At 56.8% G+C, this 16,524-nt stretch overlaps 1 long non-coding RNA gene across 1 annotated transcript; it reads right to left on the reverse strand.

The window, feature by feature from the left end:
* Window positions 1-9,015: 9,015 nt before the first annotated feature.
* On the reverse strand, window positions 9,016-16,198 carry LOC135179061 (uncharacterized). The gene is made up of 3 exons (XR_010303903.1): window positions 16,043-16,198; window positions 13,070-13,150; window positions 9,016-9,206 (listed from the first exon to the last, which is right to left on the reverse strand). It is a non-coding gene; the product is annotated as an uncharacterized LOC135179061 (long non-coding RNA).
* Window positions 16,199-16,524: the final 326 nt, after the last annotated feature.

Consider the following 16,524-nt stretch of genomic DNA (forward strand, 5'->3'; position numbering starts at 1 on the left):
AGAGTTCTGCACTTTGGCCACAACAACCCCAAGCAGCACTCCAGGCTGGACACAGAGTGGCTGAGAGCAGGCAGGCAGAGAGGGCCCTGGGGGTGCTGGCAGAGAGGAGCTGCAGAGGAGGCAGCAGTGCCCAGGTGGGCAGCAGAGCCAATGGCATCCTGGGCTGGCTCAGGAGCAGTGTGGGCAGCAGGACAAGGGAGGTTCTTGTGCCCCTGTGCTCAGCACTGCTCAGGCCACCCCTGGAGTGCTGTGTCCAGTTCTGGGCTCCTCCATTGCGGATGCTGAAGTGCTGGAAGGTGTCCACAAGAGGGCGACAAAGCTGAGGGGCCTGGAGCAGAGTCCTGTGAGGAGAGGCTGAGGGAGCTGGGGGTCTAGGCTGGATGTTGTTAGGAAGTTGTTGGCAGAGAGAGTGATTGGCACTGGAATGGGCTGCCCAGGGAGGTGGTGGAGTGGCTGTGGCTGGAGGTGTTCTTGCCAAGCCTGGCTGGGGCACTTAGTGCCATGGTCTGGTTGGTTGGGCAGGGCTGGGTGCTAGGCTGGGCTGGGTGAGCTTGGAGCTCTCTGCCAGCCTGCTTGGTTCTGTGGCTCTCTGCTAATTAGCTAAATCTGATGTAAAGCACAGCTAAAGCCTTGGTGAAGCTGGAAGGGTTCAGTGTTCAATGTCTTGCCCAATTTCACGCTCTGGCTGTCATTTTCTTCCCCTAGCTAATAAAACCTGAACTGGTGCAGAGCAGGAGAAAGGAAATGTTTTTAATTGTCTTTTTCTAGTCCAAAAAGCAAGAGAGCATCCAAGAAATTGCAGCAAGCATGATCCATGCACCATGCTCAGAGGACATGTGGAACTCCTTGCCACAAAACTTCCCCACTGATAAAAAAGCAGAGCCACAGATCCAGGCTGGGTGAGGAGCAGCTGCAGAGCAGCCTGGAGGAGAAGGATCTGGGGGTGTCAGTGGATGGCAAATCCCACCCAGGAGCCAGCACCGGTGGCTGGCAGCCCAGAGGCAGCTGTGTGCTGGCTGCAGCCAGAGGGGCAGCATAGGGAGGGGATTCTGTCTGCTCAGCCCTCACCTGCAGCACTGCCTCCAGGGAAGGGACCTTAAGAATGATCTACTCCACAGGCAGGGACACCTCTCATCCAGCACAGCTTGCTCAAGGCTTCCTCCAACCTGGCCTTGAACACCTCCAGGGAGGCTGTGACATGAAAGAAGCACAGAATGGGATCAAAGATCAAAGCTCCCATTCTGTGCCCCTGTCATGGCACAACCTCCCTGGGCAACCTGTGCCAGTGTCTCCCTACCCTCCCTGCCAACAATTTCTTCCTCACCTCCAGTCTAAAAGGCAGACTTTGCTCTCCACCTTCCTGCTCCACCACTCCTCAGCTCCAGGGGCAGACTTTGCTCTCCACCACTCCTCAGCTCCAGGGGCAGGCTCTGCTTTAACAGCAGCAGTTGTTGGTTTTTCCAACATTCAGGTCACACAATTCTTGTTGGGTCTTGGGTTTTTTTCTTCCTTACCCATCAATATTTCATTTGTAAATTGAATTTATAGGCTGAATAAACTCAGACACAGCAGGCAGCAATGACAGCAAGTGAAAAATCACCCCTTTGGGGGCTGGGAAGAGTGTGGGGGGGTGTGCTCTGTACATGCAAATGGAAGCTGAAGGCTAAGCATGGGCTATTTCCAACCTCAGGTTGCCCTTATTGAGTTAAGGTTTCAATGGGGCTCACAAAAGCTCAATCCAGCAGTCCCTGCATGGCTGCACAGTGTTGGCTGCTGTCAGCTCAGCCTGCATCCCAGCTTAACACTGCAGGCTGAGCACTCTGCAGGCTCTTCCATGCTGTATTCTGCTTTCCTTAGCTGCTTTTGAGTCTTCCAGCACTTGGAAGGCATTGCCCTGAGTTGCCCTGAGCGTCTTCGAGGAGACTTTGGCTGCTTCCAATATCCAAATCCTGTTCAATGTCTTTGAGGAGACTTTGGCTGCTTCCAATATCCAAATCCTGTTCAATGTCTTTGAGGAGACTTTGGCTGCTTCCAATATCCAAATCCTGTTCAATGTCTTTGAGGAGACTTTGGCTGCTTCCAATATCCAAATCCTGTTCAATGTCTTTGAGGAGACTTTGGCTGCTTCCAATATCCAAATCCTGTTCAATGTCTTCGAGGAGACTTTGGCTGCTTCCAATATCCAAGTCCTGCTCAATGTCTTCAAGGAGAATTTGGCTGTTTACAATACCCAAGTCCTGCTCAATCTCTTTAACGCAGATCTGGAGCAGGGGACTGAGTTTGCAGATGACACCAAGATAGGAGCAGCTGTGGAGCTGCTGGAGGGTAGGAGAGAAGTCCCTGGAGGTGCTCTTGCCAAGCCTGGCTGGGGCCCTTAGTGCCATGGTCTGGTTGGATGGAGCTGGGTGCTAGGTTGGGCTGGCTGAGCTTGGAGCTCTCTTCCAACCTGCTGGATTCTATGATCCTGCTTTCCTTAGCTGCTTTTGAGTCTTTCAGCACTTGGCAGGCATCTCCCTGGGGTGCACTCTGTGTGTCTGAGGGGAATTTGGCTGTTCCCATGGTAGTGTGCAGGAGGGTGCTCTCTAGCCACACTCATCCCACAAGCTGGGCTTGGGCTGGAGGCAGAGCTTGAGTTAGATGAGCCAAGCTGAGAGCTTGAGTTAGCTGCTGCTCCTGAGCTGCACCTCCAGAAGTGTCCAACAGGGCTGCTCAGATCAGCTCAGCAGCAGTGAGGACACAGCCCCCACGCTGCTCTGGGCAGGGAAGATGTGTGTGGGAAGGAGGCTGCCAAGCCTCTGCACAACCCCAAGTCATTAACTAAGGGCAAGGAGCTTAATCTCTTCCAAATGACAAACCCAATGCACCATAACTCTCCTGTTAATTAAGACACAGAAGTCATTACCAGGAGGTGTGGTGCTGATTACTACACTTCATGGTCTGCCACTGCAAGACCACCCAAACTGTGCTTTGGAAAGCTCTGTTCAGAGCACTCTGCCTCAGATAGGATGAGAAACCAGAGGAGCACAGTGAAAAGGTACACAGAGGAGTAAAACCCTCTCACAGCCACAAGAAACATCCTGCCAGCTGCAACAGTTGGATCACCTTAGCTTGGACCATGGCCCAGGGCTAATAGAGTTAAACAGCCCAGACATGCAGAACCTGGATGAGCCAAGGGAAGGTGACCAAAACCAAACCTAAACCAAGGCAGGCCCAAACCAGAGAAACCTCTCTGCTTTGCAAAGAGGCAGAGAAGGGTTTAGGCAGGAAGGGACCTGAAAGCTCAGCCAGTGCCATAGGCAGGGACACCTCCCACTAGGACAGGCCATCCAGGCTGGTCCTCAACACCTCCAGGGAGGTTGTGGAAGACAGAAGCACAGAAAGTGATCCTTGATCCACAACCACCTGGCTCTGAGCACCCCCAGGCAGGAGGCAGCCACAGCCTCCCTGGGCAGCCTGTGCCAGGCTCTCACCAGCCTCACACTTAACAACTTCTGCCTCAGCTCCAAACCATTGCCCTTGGCCTGGCTCAGGCCCCCTCAGCACAAGTCCCTCTGCAGCCTTCCTGCAGGCTCCCTTCAGGCCCTGGCAGCAGCTCTGAGGTGCCCCTGGAGCCTTCTCCTCTGCAGGCTGCCCCCCGCCAGCTCCCTCAGCCTGAGCTCACAGCAGAGCTGCTCCAGCCCTGCCTCCTCAGGCGTTGCCTTTCCCCTCCTGTTCATTAAGTGCCTTTCAGAGTGCAGCCTGGGTGCCCAGGGCAGAGCTCACCTCCGGCAGCAGTGATGGCAGCAGCGGAGCCCCCAGCAGCCAGAGCCTACCACAGCCTGCAGCTCTCCTGCTCCAGCCTCCCGGGATCAGGCTCTGGCAGCGCCGGAGCCGCCAGGCAAAACAGGCAGATGGAAGGTCAGGGAGGAGCAGGGGAGGCAGAGCAGCAGCACAGAAATCTGTTCCCACAGAAGGTGTGAGCTGCTGCCTGCCAAGTGCGGCACACAGGCAGCCTTGTGTGGGCACCGCGGCACAACAGGAGCGAGAGCAGGCAGCGGAGGCTGCTGGGGGCGGAGGCTGCTGGGGGAGCTTCCTCGGGCTGCATGGAGCCACCGGGGGAAGGGCAGCCCTGGGCCCTGAGCAGACCCAGCAAAGGCACATCACAGGGCCGGGACCGCACCTCCTGCCCCTGGGACACAGGAGTGCAGGGAGCTCCTCCTGCCCTCTGCCCTGCTCACACCACACCTGCAGTGCTGTGCCCAGTCTGGGGCTCCCCAGTGCAGTACAGACAGGGACCTGCTGCAGAGAGCCCAGCAGAGGCTGGGAGGATGCTGAAGGGACTGGAACAGCTCTGCTGGGAAGAGAGGCTGAGAGCCCTGGGGCTGTGTGGGCTGGAGAGGAGAAGGCTGAGAGGGGACCTGAGCAATGGCTCTGATATCTGAGGGCTGTGGGCAAGGTGAAGGTGCCAGGCTCTGTGTGCTGGTGCCCAGGGATAGGACAAGGGACAACAGGGCCAAGGTGGAAGCCAGGAGGTGCCAGCTGAGCAGGAGGAGAAAGCTGTTTGGTGTGAGGGTGCTGGAGGCCTGGAGCAGGCTGCCCAGAGAGGCTGTGCAGTCTCCTCTTGAGCCTGCCCAGCCTCAGCTGGAGATGTGTCCCTGTGTGCCCTGCCCTGGGTGGTGCTGCTCCAGCAGGGGGCTTGGGCTGGATGAGCTCTGGAGGTCCCTCCCAGCCCCTCCACACTGTGGCTCTGCCACACACAGCTGCACACACACTCAGCATGCACATGCTGCCACATGCCATGCCCAGCAGCACTGTGCCCTGCTGCCCCTCACAGCTCCAGCAGACTTGCCCAACACTGCCTGCTGCCCCCAGGAGTCACTGGGATCAGCCCTCCCACTTCAGTCCCTTCTCCTCCCAGCACACTGCCACTGCATTGCCTGCTCCCTCAGCCTGCTGCTCTCTGCTCCAGGGGGGTCACCTTCACCCGAAAGATGAAGGCAAATCTGTCAGGAGGCTCTGGGGGCTGCTTCTGGCCGAGAGGAGCTGCTGCACTGCTTTCAGCTCTGCAAGCCTACCCATCTATTTCTGTCACAGCACAGCAGTGGCTTTGGCAGGAGCAAATCACACTCAGCACAGAGGCTTTGCTCTTATTAAGGCCAGGGTCATGGCAGCGCCAGGCTCCTTCCTAGCCCCAGCAAGAACAGCAGGGCTCAGACTCCATCTGCAGCTTCAAACCCAGCCCTGCCTGCCCGGCTGGTTCTCACTCTGTGGGCAAGGTGGACTTCTCTCCAGGCCTCTGCTTGGCTTTTGTTTATCAGGGAGCTCAAAGCTCTCCTCTGAAAGAAGCAAACCAAACCCAGAGGGAGGGTTTAAGGAATATTTCTCTTCTCCAGCTCCTCTCCTTCCTTCATGCAGGGCTGAGGCAGGAGGGTTTTGTGCCCTGTGGCTCCACTGTTTGCTGAGAGGTTCATAGCTCCATGGCCTCGTTTAAGATGAGTGTGCAGTGAGTGCTCTTTCCAGTGAGGGCCAGCTGTGGGACAAGGGAGACCTGGAGCTGGTGGAGAGGGCCCAGAGGAGGGCACCAAGATGCTGAGGGGGCTGGAGAAGCTCTGCTGTGGGCACAGGCTGGGAGAGCTGTGGCTGCTCAGCCTGCAGAGGAGAAGGCTGCAGGCAGAGCCCAGAGCTGCAGCTCAGCACCTGCAGGGCAGCTGCAGGCAGGCTGGGCAGGGACTGCTCAGAAGGGGCTGTGGGCAATGGTTTGGCAGTGGAGAAGGGCAGAGCTGGGCTGGAGCTGAGGAGGAAGCTGTGCAGAGTGAGGGTGGGCAGAGCCTGGCACAGGCTGCCCAGGGCTGTGCTTGAGGCCCCATCCCTGCAGCCATCCAAGCTCAGCCTTGCTGTGTGCCTGTGCAGCCTGCCCTGGCTGCAGCTGTCCCTGTGCCTGCAGGGGTGGCCAGGGGGAGCTTTGGGGGTCCCTCCCAGCCCAGTGCAGTCTCTGAGGCTGTGACATCCTTAGTGAATATTCTGGAAAACCTTTTCTGGGAACAGAAAACTTCCTCAGCAGGGAGGGAGCAAAGGCAGCCTGCACCCCGAGCTGAGAATCAGTGCTTTCAGGGGATCGAGGCCTCCCTGGCTCATTAGCATACAGCTGCTAATCACCCTGCACACTGCTCTTACAAGCAGGCAGGGCTCTGCCAGCACACTTCACTGGCACTGACTCCAGCAGCCTTCTTGAGCCTTCCAGTCAAGGGAGGTGATCAAAACCAAACCTAAAGCAAGGCAGGCCCAAACCAGAGAAAGCAAGGCAGAGAAGGGCTTAGGTTGGAAAGGACCTGAAAGCTCAGCCAGTGCCATAGGCAGGGACACCTCCCACTAGGACAGGTCATCCAGGCTGGTCCTCAACACCTCCAGGAACTGCCACCCCCAAGGCCTTCTCCTGCAGGCTGCTCTGGAGCCTCTCCTTGCCCAGCTCTGTATCAGGCACTTGGCAGCTGAGTCTGGCCAAGAGGTGTCCCTGCCCATGGTGGTTAGGTTGTAGTAGATGATTTCTGAGACCCCTTCCACCTCTGTTCCAGTGACCTTTTGAGCAGCAGAGGAGCAGCCTCCAACTCCATCCTCCTGTACTCGTCCCTCCCTTGCACCCTTGGCTGCCACAAGCACATCAAACCAAGGGCCAGGGCATGCAGCTGAGTGCAGAAGTAAAGCAATAGATGCAGTAATTAAAGAAGGCTTCTTAATTAAATGACTTCAGTGCTGTAAACTTGTTATGAGGAGGCTTTGGTGGGGGATAAGAGAAGCATCTCCAGCACTGGAGCAGTGCAGTGCTGCTTGGATCCATGCAGCAGCTCCCAGGCAGGTAGCCTACAGCAACTAACAGCCTCTCACTGGATCATCTGCATGGAACCAGACTCTCCAGCCCAGGCTCTGCACACTGCAAGGCAGCTCTCATGTCTTGCCAGTTGGAGCTCAGCTCTGTCTGTGTACACACTTGAAATGCTTTGATGACAAAACAGTTGCTGGCAGTGCTGGATGTGTCTCGGTATTAGTTTGCACAACAGAAAGTGGAAGCTCCAAATAGAGTCATAGAATGGTTTAGGTTGGAAGGGACAGTTCCAATCCTGTGCCATAGGCAGGGACATCTCCCACTGGCACAGGTTGAGGGCGGTGAGACACTGGCACAGACTTTCCACAGTGGTTGTGGAGGACAGAAGCACAGAATGGGATCAAAGGAGAACACCTCCCTGGAGGTGTTCAGGACAAGCTTGATTGAGTCCTTGAGCAACCTGTTCTAGTGGGAGGTGTCCCTGCCTATGGCAGGGGGATTGGAACTGGCTGAGCTTTGAGCTCCTTCCCAACCTAACCCATTCCAGCTGCTGCTGCTGGAATTCTGACCAAAGGAACCAAACCATTCCAAAGGCAATGGGCTGGGCATGGAGCAAGGGCACGGAGTAAAGAACCAGGAGCACCTATGGGGCATTTGCTCTCTACCAGCTCCATCCTTACTGGGACTGATGATGATTTCAGCAATCATCACCAGCAATTACTTCCAAGGGTAAGAACATGACAGGGGCCATTAGAATGAGATGCAGCCTGGAGTGTGTGATCAACAGCTCTGCAGGCTGCAGGTGATCAGCATTGGACTCATCTTTGGTGATGATTAATACCTGTTTCAATGAGGGATTACTTTGCAGTGTCAGTTTAATGTGCCAGGAGTTGTGACTGAGCTTTGAACTGCTGTTGTTACAATGCCTGAAATCACAGCCACAGGCTGCACTGGGCTGGAAGAGAGCCCCAAAGGGCATCTTGGCCACCCAGCTCTGCAGGCACAGGGACACCTCCAGCCAGAGCAGGCTGCACAGGGACACAGCAAGTGTCATAGAGCCATAGAATCAGCCAGGCTGGCAGAGAGCTCCAAGCTCACCCAGCCCAACCCAGCACCCAGCCCTCAACAACCAACCAGACCATGGCACTAAGTGCCCCAGCCAGGCTTGGCAACAACACCTCCAGCCACAGCCACTCCACCTCCTCCCTGGGCAGCCCATTCCAGTGCCAATCACTCTCTCTGACAACAACTTCCTAACAACATCCAGCCTAGACCTGCCCTGGCACAGCTTGAGGCTGTGTCCCCTTCTTCTGCTGCTGGCTGCCTGGCAGCAGAGCCCAACCCCACCTGGCTACAGCCTCCCTGCAGGGAGCTGCAGGCAGCTGTCCCCCTTGCCTGGTCCCCCAGCACCCCTGAGCCCAGGCAGAGCAGGATGCTTCCCCTGGAGCACAAGGCAGGGCTGAGGAGCAGCCCAGGCAGCTGAGTGATCTCCTCAGCAATCTGTTCTCATGGCAACAAACTCTCCTGAATGCACCGACCCGGAGAAAACCGACAGCAGAGCAACTGCACAGTGCCTGCACCTGGAGCTGTGCAGCCACCAGGCCACAGGAGGTGAGGAGGAGCTTGAGGAGGTGCAAACCCCAGCAGGACTGAAATGTGTCCCTTGGCCTGCACTGTAACCCAGCAAAGCTCATCTGTGGCACTGACTCATCCACAGCCTCCCTGAGCTGCCACTGCTGAACAGCACACAAAAAACACACAGGAGAAAGAACCCTGAGGAAGAGAAGGCTGAGGGGAGGCCTCCTGGCTCCCTGCAGCTCCCTGAGAGGAGCTCCTCCAACAGCTCCACAGCTGCTCCTGGACTGGTGTCCTCTGCACTCTCACTGGTGCTGGACTCCATCCCCTGCCCCAGCTCATCAGCTCAGATACTGCACAGGCCTGGGCACACAGAAGGACTCAGGAGGCTCAGAGGAACAGAAAACTGCTCCTGGAGGTGGCTTTCTGAGAGAGTTCCTCACCCAAGCAACGTTCAGTAGCAGCAGTTTGCATTTCTGGTGACCTCCACAGCTCTGAGCCTTCCCTGCCCTCAGACAAGTGCTGCTTGGCTCTCTTGGAGGGGCAGCACAAACCATCTGCTCCTTGCCCTGCCTGGGTGCTTTGCTGAGGTGAAAACCACTCCTGGGAGCAGCATAGACAGCCAGAGAACAACTTGCCTTCTGATCCTGTCCTCTCCTCTTCCTCCTGCTGTCAGCTGGCCCGAGGAGAAGGCAAGGAGAGATCCCTCAGCTGCTTCACTCTCACAGGGGAGCTTCTCATAATGTCAGCAGCTTCAGGCCCTTCATCTTCTGGGCAAGAGAGAATTCCTGACTTCGTGCTGACATTTGGAGCCAATGAAGTCCTGAGCTGCCTGTTAGGTGCAAGACAACTGTTAGGATTGCTAAATCACCTCCACAGGAGAGAGCGGCAAAGACAAAACCCTGCTTGGCCAGACAAGATCCACCTCTGGTGTGCTCCTCCTGAGCTAGCCCCAGGCAGCACACACAGAGCTTGCTCTGCTCTGCACAGAGCTGCCCAGGAGCACAGCCACAGCCTCATGCCAGCTGGAAACCACTGAGGAGAGCAGCCAGGCAGGGAGGGGCCTGGGGGTGCTGGCAGAGAGGAGCTGCGGAGGAGGCAGCAGTGCCCAGGTGGGCAGCAGAGCCAATGGCATCCTGGGCTGGCTCAGGAGCAGTGTGGGCAGCAGGACAAGGGAGGTTCTTGTGCCCCTGTGCTGCCAGGCAGCCAGCACCAGAAGAAGGGGACACAGCTTCAAGCTGTGCCAGGGCAGGTTCAGGCTGGATGTGATGAGGAAGTTGTTGGCAGAGAGAGTGATTGGCATTGGAATGGGCTGCCCAGGGAGGAGGTGGAGTAGCTGTGGCTGGAGGTGTTGAAGCCAAGCCTGGCTGGGCACCCATACAGGGACAGGTCTGCCCCCACTGCAGGCACAGGGACAGCTGCAGCCAGGGCAGGCTGCACAGGCACACAGCAAGGCTGAGCTTGGATGGCTGCAGGGATGGGGCCTCAAGCACAGCCCTGGGCAGCCTTTGCCAGGCTCTGCCCACCCTCACTCTGCACAGCTTCCTCCTCAGCTCCAGCCCAGCTCTGCCCTGCTCCACTGCCAAACCATTGCCCACAGCCCCTTCTGAGCAGTCCCTGCCCAGCCTGCCTGCAGCTGCCCTGCAGGTGCTGAGCTGCAGCTCTGGGCTCTGCCTGCAACCTTCTCCTCTGCAGGCTGAGCAGCCACAGCTCTCCCAGCCTGTGCCCACAGCAGAGCTTCTCCTGCCCTCAGCATCTCCTTGGCCTCCTCTGGCCCCTCCTGTGTGTAGTGCTGCAGAAGTGAAGGGTGCCTCTGGATCTGTGCAGTTAAGGCTGTTAGTGAGTGGAAGGCTCTAATAAGCACCAGGTTATGCTTCTTGGCAACTAATACCCCTGAAGTGGTGCCTCAGCTGCTGAAACTGCTCTTAGGAGAGTAAAAGCAGCAGTTTGCATCCCTGTGGAGACTGTTTGTGCTGTGGCAGCCCTTGGAAGGGTTGCAGCTCAACTTCATTAGCAAATAGATTGTTTTGAGCAGAGGTTGTGGGGGGCAGGAGCTGGGGTCAGGACTGCCAAAGGAGTTGCTGTAGTGTAAAAGGAGTCCTGGCACAGAAGTAGCTCTGCCAGTCTGCAGGCTGGCTCCTAGGGGCAGCAGGGGCTGCCAGAGTTTGGGGGTAGCAGTGGTGAATGAAGGATGAGTCCTGGAAATTCCTGTGGAGGAGGAACATGAACTTGTAACAGGAGGAGAAGGAGGTGGTAGGAGAAGCCAGGGGGCTTCAGGTGGATAATTGCCTGCAAGGGCTCTCTGGCACTCTGCCTGGCTGTGAAACCCCAAGGGTTCAGAGGAGGCAGAATGAAGCTAAACCTGTGCAGCCTTTCAGTTAGAGTGCAGAGGGAAAAGAGAGAGAGAGCAAAATGTGACTCCAAAGTCAGCTTGGCAGAAGGGACTATAAAAGCAGTATCCATATTTCATCAGGCAAGAAGAGATAGTGCCTGCTGGCCTCTGCTCCCCCTCCCTGCTGCCTTAGCAGCCTCAGCTGTCAGTGCAGCCCTAATTGATGGTGCAGGGCCTCTCTGCTTCCATTGTAGCATGAAAGGGAACTGCAGGGAAGGTTCTGTGCCAGCCTAACTGCTGGGGTTTGCTTTTCCCTAGCAAGAAACTCCTTTTGAAGCTGCAGGAAGGACCACCAGGACCTGCTGTGTCTGGCTGCAAGGCACAGGGCTTTGCTGAGCTGCTGCCTTGGTTACCTCTGGCAGCTGAGGCTCAACCAGGAGGTGCCCTTCTGGCAGGTCTGTACTTGGACTTCTCTCCATGACATCCTGGGCTGCAGCAACACAACTGGGAGCAGCAGCAGCACCTCCTGCTCTGCTCTGAGCCCACCTGCAGCACTGCCTCTGGTTTCAGTGTCTCCAGCACAAGGGGGACAGAGAAGGCAAAGAGGAGGCCACGAAGGTGGTCCGAGGGCTGGGGAGCCTCTGCTATGGGGACAGAGGAGGGCACAGGGATGACCCATCCCTGCAGCCATCCAAGCTCAGCCTTGCTGTGTGCCTGTGCAGCCTGCCCTGGCTGCAGCTGTCCCTGTGCCTGCAGGGGTGGCCAGGGTGAGCCCTTTGGAGGTCCCTCCCAGCCCGGTGCAGTCTGTGCACCACTTCCACCACCAGTACAGGGCTGCTGGAACACCACCTTTGAACACCAGCTGTGTTCCATGGCTCATTTTAGCTGCACTCCATGGTAAGGATGAGAGCCTCCAGTATGTGGGGCAGTGATGGACAGACCCTGAGATTTTCTTGCCCCCAAGTGGCAGAGGTTGAAGTTTCAGGCTGCAGATGAAATACACAGGAGAGTCCTCAGCTAATTATTTGTGGGCGTGTTCATAAATCACAGCAGGCCCTGCAAGGCTCTCTGAACATAGAAGGTTCAGGAGATGTGATACATAATTGATACCCTTAGATTTGGTGGCTTAAAGGAAAGTGATTTCCTGATCTCATGTGAGGCAGAGAGCATTTATCACAGCTGTCCAAGTGAGCAATCAGCAGCAGGACTGCCCAGCAGGGCTGTGGAGAAATGTCTCTGGCCCTGGTTCTGGGCCATGGGCAGGGAGGAGCCAAGAGCCTATCAGCAGAGCTGGAGCTGTCAGGACCACACAGCTGTCTTTATGCCTGTGACAGGGACCAAATCCAGCACCTGCTCTCTGAGTGATGGATTCAGGGTTGGGCACAGCAGTCAAAGCTCCACCACTGATATCACAGGATCAGTGCCAGGTCACACAGAGAGTCACAGAACCACAGAATCAGGCAGGTTGGCAGAGAGCTCCAAGCTCACCCAGCCCAGCCTAGCACCCAGCCCTCAACAACCAACCAGACCATGGCACTCAGTGCCCCAGCCAGGCTTGGCAAGAACACCTCCATCCACGGCCACTCCACCACCTCCCTGGACAGCCCATTCCAGTGCCAATCACTCTCTCTGCCAACAACTTCCTCCTCACATCCAGCCTAGACCTGCCCTGGCACAGCTCCAGGCTGTGTCCCCTTGTGCCTGGCAGCAGAGCCCAACCCCAGCTGGCTGCAGCCTCCCTTCAGGGAGCTGTGGACAGCATCCTTGTGTGCCAACACATCCTAGGGTGCCAGCACCTGCATGCAAACCCCTCCAGCCATGCCCATGGCTTCACTCAGGTTCTCCAAGCTCTCCCTGGCTCAAAATGTTCATCCAGAGTCTTTCTGGAGGATGCTCCTGACAGCCTCCTGCATCCTGCCTCCCAGGCTGAGAGCCCTGGGGCTGTGTGGGCTGGAGAGGAGAAGGCTGAGAGGGAATCTGAGCAATGGCTCCAATATCTGAGGGCAAGGTGAAGGTGCCAGGGTCAGGACAAGGAGCAACAGGGCCAAGCTGGAAGCCAGGAGGTGCCAGCTGAGCAGGAGGAGAAAGCTGTTTGGTGTGAGGGTGCTGGAGGCCTGGAGCAGGCTGCCCAGAGAGGCTGTGCAGTCTCCTCCTCTGCAGAGCTTCCAGCCCCAGCTGGCTGTGTTGCTGTGTGCCCTGCCCTGGCTGCTGCTGCTCTGGCAGGCCTTGGGCTGGATGAGGTCTGGAGGTCCCTCCCAGCCCCTCCCATGCTGTGGCTCTGTGAAACAGCAACCCAGAGGATGTTTGGTGTATTCTGAATGCACAAACCACAGAACCCTTTAGATTACACTAAAAGCAAATACCTTCATCATCCTCACAGCTCTCTGCTGGACTCCCCAGAGTGCCCCAGGAGGTGTCTGAAGTAGGTCCACGTGAAAGCTGTCCTGGGTAGAGAACAAACAAGGACAACTTCTTCAGAACCTTGGAATTGCTTTTCCTCTTCAGAAGAGAGCCATAAATGTGCAGCCTCTAGTGGCACCAATTCTGTCAGCTGGGCCTTTGCCATGATCACTACTGCACCACTCAGATGCTGCACTGGGACATTTTCAGTTCAGCAGAATTCCTCTTCAGGGATCTGGTTTTGTTTCCTGAAGTTATTCTGGGTTTTGAGTCCTGTCCAAATGTCTTTGCTCCATCAGACCACAGAACTTTTCCTGACTCCTGGAAGGTTTTGTGTGACTGCCACAACAGAAAGCCCCAGCAGGGCTCAGGCTGGGAGGGACCTGAGAGCTCCTCTGCTCCTGCCTCCTGCCCTGCCCAGGGACACCTCTCAGCTACATTCAGCTGCTCAGGCCTCATCCAGCCTGGCCTACAGCACCCCCAGGCAGGAGGCAGCCACAGCCTCCCTGGGCAGCCTGTGCCAGGCTCTCACCCCTCTCACACTCAACAGCTTCTGCCTCAGCTCCACTCTCAGCCTGCTCTGCCTCAGCTCCAAACCATTGCCCTTGGCCTGGCTCAGGTCCCTCAGCACAAGTCCCTCTGCAGCCTTCCTGCAGGCTCCCTCCAGGCCCTGGCAGCAGCTCTGAGGTGCCCCTGGAGCCTTCTCCTCTGCAGGCTGCACCCCCCCAGCTCCCTCAGCCTGTGCTCACAGCAGAGCTGCTGCAGCTCAGCATGAGGAGAAAGGTTCTGGAGGGCTGGAGCAGGCTGCTCAGGGAAGCTGTGCAGTCTCCTTCTCTGCAGCCTTCCCAGCCCCACCTGGAGGCGTTGCTGTGTGCCCTGCCCTGCCTAGGACTGGATGAGCTCTGGAGGTCCCTTCCAACCTAAAACACTCTGTGATCCCAGCAGTTTCTCTCCTGCCCTTTTGGTTCTCTCTTTGTCGCCGCTCTCAGGAGCGGAACTCCCTCCTGACCCCCCAGGCTTTACTCGAGTTTAGTCCTTCCTACTCTCTGCAGCAGGAGCAGTAAATGTTGTGTCCCTCCCCCATAAAGGCTGATTATTCCCCACCAGATTTGCCCACCCCTGCAAACCAAAGGGAGCATTCCTGTGGAGCAGTCAGGGCAGTGTCCAACGCTTCTCTGCAGAACCTTCTCTGCAGCAGTAAAGATTCCCTTTTCTTTTTTCAAGTGAGAATTTCCTTCCTTTCTTTCTCTGTTTCAATGCATCAGCTCAGTGTTTGGAATGCAGCTGAGGAATCACTTTCCTGTTTACTCAACGGTCTCCTATTCCCTCCAAGGAGCAAAAGCTCTCTCCTCCTTTGCATGATTTCAGACCAATAACTTCAGCTGCTGCCTAATCCACACAGCCCAATGCTGCGCACATCTGCTTTGGGTCTTCAAGACAGCAGCAACCCTCCAGCAACAACCCTCTCAAGACCCCAAAAGAGAAGCTTCCTTCACAGCATCCTGACTCTCAGTCTAAAATCAGGATTTGTGCCATGGTGCTGAGAGGCAGTTCAGAGGTTTCTGATCAGTTACAGGATCATGGCCTCAGAGAGGATGAAAAGCAGAGGGAGGCTTCAGGTGCCTCCATTACTGGGGGCTTGGAGCTTGGTTTTCCAAGTAGGAAGAAAAGGACCTGTCAGAAAGCTGGGACTGTGCTGGCTGGCAGAGACAGCAGCCTTTGCCATAGGTGGAGGATGCTCACTACAGGGGGGTGCATGAGAGGACCTCTGGAGGTCATATAACCCTTGCTGAGGTGTCAGAACCAGAGAATCAAGCAGGCTGGCACAGAGATCCAAGCTCACCCAGCCCAACCTAGCACCCAGCCCTCAACAACCAACCAGACCATGGCACTCAGTGCCCCAGCCAGGCTTGGCAACAACACCTCCAGCCACAGCCACTCCACCACCTCCCTGGGCAGCCCATTCCAGTGCCAATCACTCTCTCTGCCAGCAACTTCCTAACAACATCCAGCCTAGACCTGCCCTGGCACAGCTTGAGACTGTGTCCCCTTCTTCTGCTGCTGGCTGCCTGGCAGCAGAGCCCAACCCCACCTGGCTACAGCCTCCCTGCAGGCAGCTGCAGGCAGCAATGAGCTCTGCCCTGAGCCTCCTCTGCTGCAGGCTGCACCCCCCCAGCTCCCTCAGCCTCTCCTCACAGGGCTCTGCTCCAGGCCCCTCAGCTTTGTCGCCCTCTTGTGGACACCTTCAGCACTTCAATATCTGCCTTGAGGAGCCCAGAACTGGACACAGCACTCCAGGGGTGGCCTGAGCAGTGCTGAGCACAGGGGCACAAGAACCTCCCTTGTCCTGCTGCCCACACTGCTCCTGAGCCAGCCCAGGATGCCATTGGCTCTGCTGCCCACCTGGGCACTGCTGCCTCCTCTGCAGCTCCTCTCTGCCAGCACCCCCAGGGCCCTCTCTGCCTGCCTGCTCTCAGCCACTCTGGCCCCAGCCTGCAGTGCTGCTTGGGGCTGCTGTGGCCAAAGTGTGATCTTCACATTCTGTGCCTCTCTCACCCACAACCTCCACGGAACTGTGTTCCAAGATCCTCACTTGATTCCCACTGTCCCTGCACCACTTCCCCCCCCTTGCTGGGCTCACCCCTGCCTGGGTGCAAGCAGCTAATTGAGATGCAAAGGAAGTGCTGACTGATAGAGAGGAGAAGGCACTCAGCAAGGGACTGCAGGCTTCTGTGGCACAGAACAAAGAACCCACTCACCACTTCAGCCCTGATGCGCCAGCAGAAAGGGAGCTGAGGCGCAGCTCTGGCCCTTGGCAGGCAAGATGCATGCACATCATTACTGGTTAATTAAGGCTTATTAAAAGCTTCCCCCACAGGGCACAAACACAGAGAGATGCTCTGGAGTAAATTCCCTGGATCCAGCACACAACTCACCCTGGGTTGGAGCTGAGGGGGACTCAGTGGCCAGGAAGATGACAATAGAAGCAGGTCTGCACAGCCTTTGCCTTGCTCCTCTCTGTGGCTGTCTCACACAACAGGATGCAGCTCCATCGGGAAGGGAGCAGCTGCAGGAAGAAGGAGGAGTAACGAAGTCCTCACTCTGTGTAGAACAGGTTAGGGAAACACTTTGAGTTCAAAGGGGTGCAGGGTTTTGCGGCAGCAGGTGGAGAGAGGAGATTCTGCTGCTCTGCTGAGACCTCCCCTGGGGGACTGCAGTCAGCTCTGGAGCCTTCAGCACAGCAAAGACAAGGCTAGAGGAGAGCCCTGGAAACGAGTGGGACTTTGGAGCATTTCTGCTGTGGGCACAGGCTGAGGGGGCTGGGGGGGAGCAGCCTGCATAGGAGAAGGCTCCAGGCAGAGCTCAGAGCTGCTGCCAGTGCCCAAAGGGGCTCCAAGCAGGCTGCAGAGGGACTGTG

This window comes from Pogoniulus pusillus, chromosome 10 (genome assembly GCF_015220805.1).
Source record: "Pogoniulus pusillus isolate bPogPus1 chromosome 10, bPogPus1.pri, whole genome shotgun sequence".
In the NCBI taxonomy this organism is placed as follows: Eukaryota; Metazoa; Chordata; class Aves; order Piciformes; family Lybiidae; genus Pogoniulus; species Pogoniulus pusillus.